This window comes from Cyphomyrmex costatus, unplaced genomic scaffold (assembly GCF_001594065.2).
Source record: "Cyphomyrmex costatus isolate MS0001 unplaced genomic scaffold, Ccosl1.0 scaffold441, whole genome shotgun sequence".
Classification (NCBI taxonomy): Eukaryota; Metazoa; Arthropoda; class Insecta; order Hymenoptera; family Formicidae; genus Cyphomyrmex; species Cyphomyrmex costatus.
Genome location: NW_017278652.1, coordinates 926,855 through 939,425, shown reverse-complemented (window position 1 = coordinate 939,425; position 12,571 = coordinate 926,855).

Here is a 12,571-nt window from a genome sequence, read left to right as displayed (position 1 = left end):
ACCCGGCTGGATGGTTAATGGCGCGGATGCGAGTGACGCCTGTTTGCAAACCTTCCGCCAAACCGATTCGAGTGTAGTCGAATAAGGAACTCGTCAAAATTAACAGCTTCTTCACTACGAAAATGACGTGGTAATTCATTTATTTTCTGTCTCTTTTCTGAGAAACAATTCAATCTGAAAATTTCATGAAATTCGGTACTTTAAATCTCAAAGGTACCTAAGGCTGGTATTTGTATCCGTTTTTACTTCAAGACTGTCTTATGTAGTTTTAAAATACATACTAATATGACTCTCTGATTGATTCATGAGAAACATCTTAAGATTGTATTTAATACTAAATATAAAATTTGATTGTGAATATCACTCTTAGTGCTTCTGTTTCCTCTGTTTCGAAAAACGGAATTTTTGTAGGAGTTCTCAGTTGTGCGTAGTTCAAATAAAGACCGGAATCAACACGGTGTAAAATTCAATTATGTCATTCATCGATCCTAGCGGCTTTTTTGCCCCCTTTCTCCCTCTTTTCTTTGGCACGACCCTAGAAAACCCTCCGTGATATCCGCCGTAGGATGATCCGCAGATGTGCGGCCAGCGGCACACGAACTCGCCTACGGCCAGGTTACGTATCGCTTTCCGGGATGTCACCGCGATCACTGTCTCCTCGAATTAGGTCGAGATTCCCCGTCCCCATCCTCTCGATCGTTGCTGCCTCCACTTGTGGTTTTTCCGCAACGAGGACGTCAACCGATACGGGAACGCTGATCCTCGTACGCGTCGCTGCACCTCGCATCAAAGGAGAACCGTCGGCGGAGCTTTTCTAAGCTTCTCTGATCTCTCAAGTGCTCCTCGACAATCGCGTTGTTTAATTGGCCGATTTCACGGATTATTTAATCATACGCGTACCGCACCGCATCACGGTAGGACTAGATGGGTCGTTCCGAGTACCAGAGGAAGAGTTGAGACTACCCTGCTGCGGATCTTCATGGTTGTAGAAAGTCTGTGCTTGACGTTCCGAGACTTAAAGAACCTATCGCTCGCCGCTCACCGATGTGCCACTCTGGTCTGTAAGTTCCTTAAGTCTTTGGATTTTTTTATTTATATCGTCGAGGAAAAATTGTAATGATGTTAAATATTAAAAAACTGTAATTTTTAAATTACTGAAGATATAAAATTTAAAAAAAAAGTAAATTGTTTTAAAGCGCTATTCAAAACAAGTATTGAAACATATATGTATAATATATAAACGGTTCATAGAAATTGAACAAATATTTTCTTTTCAAGACAACATTTTTTAAAGTTTTGTGGGTTTTGAAGAGAGAAAGTTACCTAACTTCAAGATAATTTAAATTTACAATTTTAAATTCTAGATTTGTGCAATTTTATACTTTAAAATTATAGTTCTAGATTTATAATACAATTTTTTCCTCTCTTTTTCTGATTTCTTTTATAATAGTTTCAATTTTAAATTTTCAACAATCTGCAATTTAAAGTTTTCCTTGTTGGTGTTTTTCAAGACCATATTTCTGCAATATTGTAAGTATGTACTTGTAAATTTTGTTATTCTAAAACTATGTACGAGACTCGTACACTATTAAAAGTACTATACAATTTAATGAAAAACTTTACTTCCGTTAGGGTAAACCCGGTATATACGCCGCACCTATCGAAAACTTAATTTATCAATTATTATTTACTATGTTTAAAGTAAATTAATTATATAAATAGAATCTTTGTATCATCTACTACTGTAAAAAAAATATTAGAAATCTTAAATAATATATTTTCCATATTAAAAAGTAACTTTTTCAAACCCCTGCATTTTTGCCATTTATCCCATAGGGGGGGGATAATATGGCCACTCATATATAATTCATAAGAAAATCACAAATAATCTATAAATAAGATGTAAAATGACGACGTAACTTGCATTGTTTATTAATATATGACAATTTTTATTGTTCAGAATGAAAAATGGAATACAAATAGGACTTAACACAATTTTTTAAAATAGCTTCAAATCTTTGAAAATAATCTTTAAACGTTTAAGATTTATCAACATTTATGCATTAATGCAATGTATAATTGTTAGAATTAACAAAAACTTCTTAAATAGAGCGTCTGTGCTGCGGCACAGCATCCCGCTCGCTAAAAATGCCGTATATCCCAAATAGATGGGATATATATGACAACTAATTAAACAAACAATACAGGAGCAAAGCACTTGTATTTTGCTATACAACATGCTTTACTATTCCTCTACACATATGTATTGCAAAATAACCACTAAGTCTTTTACACGCTCTATAATAATCATTTTATGTAGATTATAAATTATGATGGCACTACTTATTACAGTAAAAAATCGATTTAACTCGCAATAATTTCATTAATATTAACAGTAAAGAACTGAAATCATAACATAATACTAATATACCATAAAGGCATGTAACAAAGTAATTGACGGAAACTTATCCCCACTCCTTCTATTTTTTCTGACTTCTGCGGCGTATTTGCTGACGCGGCGTATATACCGGGTTTACCCTATATGTAAAGAAAATAAATTTCAAGCAGGTACATTAAAAATATTTACTGTTTTCAATGAAAATGTAGTTACATGTAACTTAATTTAACGTTTATATACAAATCTAAAATTTCATGCAAATCTACACAGAGTTTAATGTAATGAAAAACTACTCAACTTTGTAAAATTTTATAAATCAGGCGAGTTTAAAATTTTTGAGATGGTTGTGATCGACGAAACATTATCACACTATGGCTCGTTTTTACAATATGTGATTACCTAAAGATTAAAGATTATCAACGAAAGTTCATCAACGAAATTCATTCATGAATTTCTTGGTAACTTTCAATCTTTAGGTAACTGTGGATTGTGAAAACGGGGCTAAGAGTATGTTCCATTTTTATATTCACACGCTGTGTTGGCTCATCATTGTTGTTTATAAATATTAAACAAGGATAATAATGATTACAAGCGATATCAGCACAAAATGAAACATACTTTACATTTCGATGGATCAGGTAGATCATCGATCTTTCTTCATAATTGCTGCACGGATGGATTACGCGCGCAATCGGTTCATCTGAAAGGAAAGGGTTGTAACTCTGCTGAAAACTTCGGTTGTTCTGTTTCGCCTATACGTGTCAGACACGTCGTTCACCCGCCTCTCCTTCTCACACCATCCTGCATCCACACCCCTTCCTTTTTAATCTAGCTATTGTCATGTTAATGCGCAGTGTTAGTTTCATGGGAGGTGAAGAGAAAGGACACATTATATCGCGTGAAGAGGGTCACGTATGAATGTAATGCGTGAGACCGCGTGCCAGTGTATGCGCGTAAGAGTGATACGTGTGCGTGCGCTATTGAGAGCCGCAAGAACTGCTCTGATTTGAAGGAGGGGAAGGATTTGTTTTATGAGCACTTCAATTTCGCAGAAAGCAATAATATCCTGAGTGGAACCTGCATTACCACAAAGATTTCCGCATTGCCTTCTCTTTCTAAAAGACCTGTGAAATCAAGAATACGCTAATATCTGCAGTTTTTACTTCAAGTACAAAAAAAAAATTGTCTATTTTGATTTATGACAATAATGTGAGAAAAAATGAAAGGTTTTCTAATACAATGCAAGATACTACCTTTTTTCTTTATAAATTCAGTTTTAAAAACTTTACGACCGAATATTCTTTTAACTCTGCATAAAAACTCGAGCGAGCGCGTCAAATAAATAATTTTCTTTTTTTTTTTTAAGAAAACAATATGCTCGTCTTTGTATGCGAGTGCCAAAGAAATGGAATTATAGAGCATGTCGAATGCGTGATTCATATATTATAAATAGTATTTCAAAAATGTGACCACTAAAGAAAAAGAAGGAATTTGTACCTAAAACAAAATAGCTCGATATAAGACGCATTTAACGGACTAAATTGTTGAACAAACTGTTGTGCCTGTCTGTTCCTAACATTCTATTTACCAATTTTACACGCAATTTATACAATAGATTCTCTTATGATAATGAATGCTCTTAGTGATAATTGAATATTTAAAACAAAGACTCTATGGTCAAATTAAATCTATAAAGACAATCGAAATTGAAATTCATTGAATTAACTTTAACTTACACTATCGCTTATTAAGTTCAATACACTAAGAAATAAACTAAGATATCCCAGTAAGAAATAAACTAAGATCTCCCAGTCGGGCTGTGAAACTCCGCAACAAGACGGTGGCTTGCCTCCAGATTCGTTAATTTCTTTAAAAGGGTGAACGGTATACGTTTTACACATTTGTAAATAATATGTACGAATACAAAACATGTCTATTTGCCTAAATAAATCCATATTTATCACTAACGAGTTTCTTTTGTTCATTGCTTTGCAGTGACATTATTGCAATATTTCTGCAACATTCAAGGTTGCAGCAGTATTACAGCAACATTATTGCAAGTACATCTGTGCCGTAAGGGGTAGGGCCTAAATCAGCAGTGATGCTATGTCAATGTTTTTTGAAATTTCCATTCATCCAAAAAAATATTTTTTTGAAATTAGACATTTTTTTTCAGTATATCTGGTAAAACTAGCTTTAGTCTGCATCTATTTGTATTCATTTTCTTTCCGCGTGTACGTGCGGCCTTGGACAGGTGTAATCAAATGTTTTTTCTCACTGACGAGAGTGGGAATATTGTCAAAGAGCATGTGATATAGGACCTAACTTTTGAATGGTATTATCGTGAGTGTATTTTAAAAAATATAAATCAATTTTATTTCTGTGGTTCCATTTTTTACTTTCAAAGTTCATATTACTGTATACACTTAATAAAGAGTAAATTAAATTTGAATCTCTCTTTAAAAATTTAATATTGCACATTTCTTGTTTAATTTAACTAAAACAATAAAATTATTTAATTCTATTGTTTTAATTGTATTAATGATTAACATATTATATAAGGAACGACTTGCAGAAATGATTAAAAACTCAAATTGAGTATAATTTCGCGTTATGAATTTCGTAGGATTGAAAAATAATTTTTGCACGAAAAAATGACCAATTTTTCTTGCATTCCTTTGTCTAGAATCACACAAGGGTAAGATTTTCCTAGGATATGGAGATACTGAAGGATGCACATAGTGAGACTTTATTCTCCGCACATCCGGGTATTTGTAGCCGGACTATCAGCCGCGTGTAACATTCAGGCACTTGAATCCCTTTTTCGTGTAGCATGAGAATCAAACATATTTGTATACCTTTCTTTTGATATCCATTGTACTTGAATGATCCATGCGATTATGAACATTTTTCCATTATTGTATAGGATCAAGATCCACGTAAGCTTTCTAGTGTACTTTTATCGCTCGATTGTTGATTTTTTCATTCATCTTCTTCATTCGCTTTCTTTTCTTTCCCTTTCTAGGGATTACGAGCTTTCTAGTTTTGTTTTGTCGGAACTTTGATGTGTTGCCACAGGTATACATTCTATTGCCCACGCATTAGCATACCTAATGCTATTCTGTTATTTATATATTTCAAAGTATTTATTCCTGGCTTCTGTAACGTATTGTGAAAAATTTTTGTTAAAAAATTAGTCTTTCTCCCGGTTTTATTTTACTAGTTTGATCACATATAATACATCCAGATAGAAATATCGACAGTAATTATAAAAACGACAACTGTATACATACTTTATAATATGTAAAATTAATATACATATAGTTTACAATTAATTATAAAATATTTATTCAACTATTTACATTAATTCTACATGTAATATATTGTTATCACCTTTATAGTTTTTATCACTTTTTCTTTGATTACGAGTGTATTATTGGTAAAAAGATATCGAAGACTCTCTTTTTGGTTTATAACAATCGCAAAACTGCTATTAATTTTTGCTAAAAATGAGACACGCAAAAAGAATATGTGCAAATAGAATATGTAAATGAATTATACGTGCATTTATTAATGACCAGGAGTGCTATTCTGTAAATCTGTACACTTCTACCGATAGTTGTCGATGTCGTGAAGTGTATTGCGTAGATATTTTGTATAGTGAAAATAGCTGCTTAAAATACGTAACGATATCGACAATTATCAGTAGACTGAATAGCATCCCAGGATGATCGTAAATGTTATGAGAAGGTATTGTGAGAAAACTCCATCCTTTTTTCTATTTTAAACTCGGAAATCTATTGTTTAACATTATAGTGAATGCAATTTGTAAAACGATCGATTATTTCGTGCACTGTATTCTTTATAATCTGCTTTTACTGTGACATTTATGTAGAGAACGGCTCATGTGATTTTAAAGAGACTCCACTGCGCGAAAGGATTTTGAAATCGTTTTTTCTCCGACTATCGATCTGCAATTTGAATTTAACAAAGTATGTCAATACGATGCAACGTTTGCTTCGCTGAATTCGCTCGCCGTTTGTTCCTATAATTTAGTAAACGCCTAATATATGGTATAGTTGCGTGTACTGCGGCAACGGACAATGTCGCACAGTTTCACCCCTTGTTTATGGTGTACACCGGTACTCGGCTCGTTATTTATGAACCTGACTCCAGGAGTCCGGCTTGAATCAGCTTTAGGAATTCATGCACATCCTGCATCGCAGGTCGCAATATTGTTGCGCAGTAACAGCAAGAAAGTACATCTCGCGATTATTGTTATTATCAGCTGTATATTATTAACATATATAATTATATTATATTGTAACAGGTGTTACATTCCAAAAGTTGATTAATGATAATTAATAATTTAATAATAATTAACCACCCGAGCAGAAATTATTGAAGAGCCATTATCAGGATTCCCTAATGCCTGATCAAGCGCTCATTGGCCCTGATCGTAAACGTAACGTCGAGAATGAAAATTGCCTGATCAGGCAATCATCATCAGGACCAGATAATTACCCCTTGTCGTGCCTTATGTTTTTAATAGGGAGTTTTAAAGGCGTTGTAAGATTATCAGGTAAAGATCAAGAAAAGATCAGGTAAAAATAAGAGTAGAGAATTCCGTACTATGGCACTGCCTACTCTTTCCCTACGTTTTTCAGGCATTAGTCATGCATCAGGAATTCCCGATATAATTTCTGCTCGGGCAAATAATTTTGTATTTTTCTACCAAAAAAATTGATGTAAGAAGTTAAACAATTATAAAACTATAATGTACTCAAAGATTGCGAGATTTCAAAATATTTTATAATTATTACTTTGTAAATTATTTTAAATATTATTAGTAATATTCAATTTCTGTTATTGCGATGCATATTTTAAAGAATTACATTATCGCAATTTTCTTACCTTATTTCTGTGTTCATCTTGTTATTTACGTTAACTTTTTCGAGAAATCTATAATAAATTTCTTGAAAAAGTTCATGTGTGCGCGTACGGTAAGTTAACAAAAAGTATTTTATTTATGTAACCGTGCTTTAGAGAAAACTTTCAAAAGGATGAGTTAAGAGGAAAGGACTCTCTCTAGTAGAGATTGTATGCTCTTTCTGCATAAGCGTGAAAAAGAAAAGGAGGAATTAACCTTACATTTTTCGTTACATTTCATGTGTGTAGAAGTACGTTTTACTCTTCGCAAGTGTACTTTGAGATAAATGGTAATGTGTAACATAAATGCTATACAAGTATACAAAAATATGACTTCTTTAGACGGAAAATATTTCTTACTACGTTTTATATATAGAGAATATAATTTAATAATAAAAATAGTAATTTAATAATTTTTTCACGTTTTGTTTTTTATTTCGAAAATAAGTAATTACTAATATAATTTACTACTGTGTTTATGTGTTCATTTAATCGGCTGTCTTTTTTAGTCAGATAAGTATGTTGTAATAAACGACAATTACCGATGATAACATTTACAGTTGTAAATTAACTGAAGTTTGAAATGCTTATTTCTTTGTCTTATCTTCTATTTGCAAAATCTATTGGCAAATTTTGTATATAAAATTTAAAAATTAAAGTTTCGAATGACACTACAACGATTCCTCATATGAAGATTTGAAAAGAAGCGCTGCATAATAGAAAGAATGTGAGAAGAGAAAGCAATAAAGCAACGTTCTTTTTGAAGTAATCAATTTGTATCTTTTGTCTTTTTGTTCCTTTGATGTTGCAAGACCGTATTTAATGTTAAAGCGTTGGGTGAAATTGAAAGGACATGGTCTTTTTAACCCTCAAAGTATGATTAACTTCCAAAGTGCTCTGATCCTGGCGGGCAATAAACACCTGTCGTCACGTTGTCATTACTTGAAAAGATTATTATACCTAATAATATCGTATAATTTAGCGTAGCTTGACTCCATCTCGCCCCTCCGCCATAATTAATTACTCATTCCTTTTGCGGTGGTATTTCTGCAGTGCGCCCGTCGCTCCTGAAAAGTTCGTCGCGTCGCATTGCGTCGCGTTGCGTCGCGCGCGTTCACGTATATCGCCGCGTAAAGGGGCGCGCCTGCAAACAACCCGCGCGTTCTCGCGCATATTTAGCTGTCGTCACCACCTTTCTTCAATGCCAATTAGCGTTTGAAGTCTAGCGCCCTGTACGCGCCGTTTACCATGTTTTCCTTCTTTACTTGAATGATTTTTGTCTTTTCGTTCCTTCTTTTTTCTTTCTCTCTTCTCTCTCTTTTTCTTATGATTCATAAGTAATTAAGTGCTTAATAAATAATGCTTCTCTCTCTCTCTCTCTCGCTTTCGTTTTTTTTTCAGGCTTTACGATAACGTAATATGGTAAAGTACACAAAGCTTTGAATTTTTAATTTGCACCGGCTCTTGATAATGCGTGACTGGTTGGAGGTCGGCGATCAAATTAAAGAAATTAGCAACCCTTCCGCCATCCCCTCGTACGAGAGTAATGCTTGCGCGTTAATTTGCAGGAGGTAAAAAGGTGGAGGTACCTCTTAATCACAGCGTTTCTTTTCTTTCTTTTTGTGGAAGGAAAGTACGAGCCTTAATATACTTAACTATTATATGCGAGTAAATACAAAGAAAATTACAATATAATATTGTAGATTAGAGAGGATAACAAGACAGAAACAAAGAAAGAAAAATAGGAAGGTAAAATGAAAAAGAGAGGAGGAAAGCTATAAAGATAAATATTTACAATTTTTATAAATAGTTTCTCTATGCTGTTTTAAAAAGATATAAATATAATACAATGCCATGGCATATGTTTCCATACAGACACATTGGAGAAGAAAAAAATTATTTTTATATTTTATAAATATAAATAAAAAATCTTTATGTTATTTCAAAAGTGATAAAAAAGCAATGATTTTGTATTTAAGTGTTGCGAAAAGATTTACAATTCTTTCTTTATCAGATGATAATGTTTGCAATACTTATTGCAACTTATAGAAATTAGTGCATAAAACTGATTTACTTTCCAAATAATTTTTGAAAGAATAATGTGTAAGTACTTATTTATTTTGTGTTAAGTAATTTTTTGATGAAAGCATTACTGCATTTAAGTAAGTGTTTCTAGACTGTAATTACAATATAAAATAAATATTCTGTTTTAAAAAAGGGAAACTTAAATTATCCAATTTTACGACACATAGTTTGTAATAAGTATAGTATATGTATTGTACGTTTCATGAGAACTGATATAAAAAATTATCATTGATGTTATTACAAGAGGTATTTATCGCATTTAAATCATGTCAATGAAAACGAGTTTAGTAGGTCCTTTGCCGTCTTTGGATCGCAAATATCCTTTTGCAACAGTATAGAATATAGATCTGTCTGTGTCTCTGTGTGATACCGGTCATTTTAACACAGAGAGAAAAATATAGTCACTTTACGTCACTAACAATACTAAAACTGGTTTCTGTACAATAAAAGAATATTATATTTTCAACAAAGGAAAGTAGGAAAGGTGGTTTTAGCCATTGTCATCAAATATAATAACATCCAGTATTCTACTAAAATACAAGTGTGTATTTTTTCATTCATTTTCACCTTTTCTTTCTTCCCATTCTTCTATTCAAGAAATTTCGCGCAATTTATAATGCCTGACCCATGAGAAACATTTCGTAAGATATTTATGAGGTTCTATGATTCTTAATAGGTACTACATTTTGTTCAATCAACCTGTTCAAAGAACCCTGAAAAGTGTTCAAAGAACATATGGACGTCTCCTGGACGTTTTAATGACATTCTATAAAGGTTTGTGCTGTTAGAATTGCTATAAATAGTTGCATTAATGATCAAGAGAGCAGATGATGTCAAAGAAAATTGATAAAGATCAATTTTAATTTTAAAATATTCAAAATCAATCATAAACTCAAATGTTTATATTAAACACTGGTGCTTTAACCAAACAATTGATGAAAAAATGGGAGAATAATCAATTTTATTTCCATAATAACTCGGTTTTTTTTTTACCAATCAGCGCCTGCGCTGTCAAAGCGCTTGCGTCGGTGTTCTATCCGGACTAATTTTACTCGGTTTTAAACATGATGAAACGTAGCTGATTTTAACCGATTTAAATTGAATTAATGACGTTGCATACTTTACTATTGGTAGTTGGTTGGTAATTCAACCAACTAATAGAGCATGTGACGTTATTAATCCAACCCAGATCTGTTCAAATCTGCCACAGTCGGAAACGTTATACCTTAGATTTAAATATAATAATTTTTTCTCAAAAAATATAACAAATCGAATTCTGACTTCCAAGATCGATGACAAAAGAGAATATGCTGACCGAATTAATTTACTTGTTTGTACTGATCGGCGCATTATAGTTCGTGTTGTTAAATTATCTTTACATGGGAGCATCAAACATTGAGCGTCACAATGATCTATTTCATAATTTAACTGAAATCTATTAGATCTAATGCAAGGTCTGTTTTTTTGTGGCTGAACTAGTCTGACTATGTACACTTTTGGAACTTAAAATAGGTATATGTTTGATATTTGTCAAAAGCGAGAAAGGGAGTTTTAATGCAGTCTAGTGCAGGAACAAAAAATGGACCGTAAACTGCTGGTAGTGAAATCTTGCCGTCTACATTATATATAATGCAAATAAATATAAATTTTCAATATTTTGTAATATGCATGAAGTAATTAGAATCAAAAGGTTCAGAATTGTGCTAACGTTCTTTTTTATGCTAACGTTTTAGCATCAAAACAGATCACATGATAAAAATTGACGAATATCAAACGTCAATTTTGATCACGTGACCTATTTTAATATTAAAAATGAGCGTTGAGTGTCAACATGAAAAAGCACCTTTAAGAAAGTGCAACGCATCACATGAATTGCACCAAGTCTCGTTATTTAGGTACGTAATTACAATTTAAATTTGAACGCTCCTCGTATCAAATTTCAATTTATTTATATCAGTATGTTATTTGACTTTGAAATATTGACTTTAAACTGTTAATTCTTTTACTTATATTTATTGTATAGTCAATGGTAACATAGACGTTGCCATGAATCGAGAAATTGTCCGTTTTTTGGATCAATTCATTTAAGTACTTTACCCAGGGGTTGAACAAGGTTGCGCGATTGATACTGGATTTAGTATTGTGATTAAAATATTATTTAAATTTTTCTTGGAAAGGGTTAGAATGGAGTTTTGGAATTTAGGGAGCATCAGGTAAAGTGGAAAGAGTTAATGTTCTTTAAATATTATTTAACTCCGCTTGATTAAAAATTTGATTTTTTATTTGAATACGTAGTTCGAGACCTTTTAAGCATTCAAGCTTATTGAATAAGTAACTATTATAAAATATCAAAACGACAAGGATCAAATTTTATATATAATCAATCGATTAAACATTTAACAATTTTAACCTTTAATGGTCCTTTTAAGAGTTTTCGAAGGTTAAAATTAGCGAATGAGTGAATGAGTCGAGAAAGTCAAAGTTCAAAGTTTCGCACCACTATTGAATTTTAATCTTTATATACCTAAGTGATAAAAATCCCCCGAGCAAGCTTCTTACCACTTCCTATTATACTTAAGGTGGGGTCCCACGGCCTGTGGTTCGGCATGGCTCGTGATCCGTCTTGGCTCGCCTATAGGCTCGTCACAGGATCAGTCTCAAAAATTGATATAAAAAAAGCTAAAATCGCGGTCACACGGCGCGCCGTGGGAACAGGGTAGCTCGCTATTGCTGCTCGCCATGGCTCGCAATCCGTGATTCGTGGCTCGTTGACTCGCTGAATTGTCGGTAACATATCGCGAGTTAAAGAGATTCTCTCGCCAGGGCTCGCGCCTTAGCTGCATGAAGAAAAGAATAAACTGTCACGCCATGCGACAGTGTAGGACTGTAGGGTGTAAAATAACATATGTAGCTGCACAGGCAGCTATCTTTGTTTGTTCGTTTTCCATTTGAAACTGCAAAAACAATACAAGGTGTGTTTCGAGAGTATGATGTATCGTTTTATTCTTCTTTATTATTCGATAAACAGCAAGGACAAATGATGCATCAAAATATGCTCAAAATATCTTTAACATTGATTAAACTATACTTTTAGATCTAAAAAAATAATTATCTATATTAGTGAAGAGAACTCAACATTTGAAAAATTAAGCATTCTGC